This window comes from Pristiophorus japonicus, unplaced genomic scaffold (assembly GCF_044704955.1).
Source record: "Pristiophorus japonicus isolate sPriJap1 unplaced genomic scaffold, sPriJap1.hap1 HAP1_SCAFFOLD_302, whole genome shotgun sequence".
In the NCBI taxonomy this organism is placed as follows: Eukaryota; Metazoa; Chordata; class Chondrichthyes; family Pristiophoridae; genus Pristiophorus; species Pristiophorus japonicus.
Window position 1 is genome coordinate 618,630 of NW_027252802.1, and position 1,371 is coordinate 620,000.

Genomic DNA, 1,371 nt, shown 5'->3' on the forward strand with positions numbered 1-1,371 from the left:
GAGCGGGACAGTGGGATTAGTTTGGGGATTGATACAGGGCTATGGGGAGAGAGCGGGGCAGTGGGATTAGTTTGGGGATTGATACAGGGCTATGGGGAGAGAGCGGGGCAGTGGGATTAGTTTGGAGATTGATACAGGACTATGGGGAGAGAGCGGGGCAGTGGGATTAGTTTGGGGATTGATACAGGACTATGGGGAGAGAGCGGGGCAGTTGGGATTAGTTTGGAGATTGATACAGGGCTGTGGGGAGAGAGCGGGGCAGTGGGATTAGTTTGGAGATTGATACAGGGCTGTGGGGAGAGAGCGGGGCAGTGGGATTAGTTTGGGGATTGATACAGGACTATGGGGAGAGAGCGGGTCAGTGGGATTAGTTTGGGGATTGATACAGGACTATGGGGAGAGTGCGGGGCAGTGGGATTAGTTTGGGGATTGATACAGGACTATGGGGAGAGAGCGGGACAGTGGGATTAGTTTGGAGATTGATTCAGGAATATGGGGAGAGAGCGGGGCAGTGGGATTAGTTTAGGGATTGATACAGGACTATGGGGAGAGAGCGGGGCAGTGGGATTAGTTTGGGGATTGATACAGGACTATGGGGAGAGAGTGGGGCAGTGGGATTAGTTTGGGGATTGATACAGGACTATGGGGAGAGAGCGGGGCAGTGGGATTAGTTTGGAGATTGATACAGGACTATGGGGAGAGAGCGGGGCAGTGGGATTAGTTTGGGGTTTGATACAGGACTATGGGGAGAGAGCGGGACAGTGGGATTAGTTTGTGTGAGATTGAGCAGCCATTTTACGAGATGCGTGGTGACCATTTTATACCAAGTCTCTTGTTACAGAGTCCGAGAGACTGAGGGAGACAGGGAGAGACAGAGAGAGAGAGACAGAGAGAGAGAGAGACAGAGATAGAGAGCGAGAGAGAGAGAGACAGAGAGAGAGAGAGAGAGGAGAAAGAGAGATGGAGATAGAGAGGGAGAGAGAGACAGAGACAGAGCGAGAGAGAGAGAGAGAGAGAGACAGGTCATGAGACCGAGAGAGATAGAGAGAAAGACAGATAAGAGAGAAAGTGAGAAACAGAGAGAGAGAAAGACAGAGAGAGAAAGAGACAGAGAGAGACAGAGAGAGAGACAGAACGTGAGAGCGTGAGAGAGAGACAGGGATTGAGAGGCAGAGAGATAGAGAGACAGAGAGAGAGCGAGAGAGAGAGATAGTGTGAGAGAGTGCGAAAGCGAGACAGAGATTGAGAGAGAGAGGGAGGAACAGAGAGAGAGAGAGGGAGGGAGAAAGAGGGAGGGATACAGTGTGAGAGAGAGAGCGAGACAGAGAGAGACGGAGAGAGATAGAGAGACGGAGAGAACAATAGAGAGAG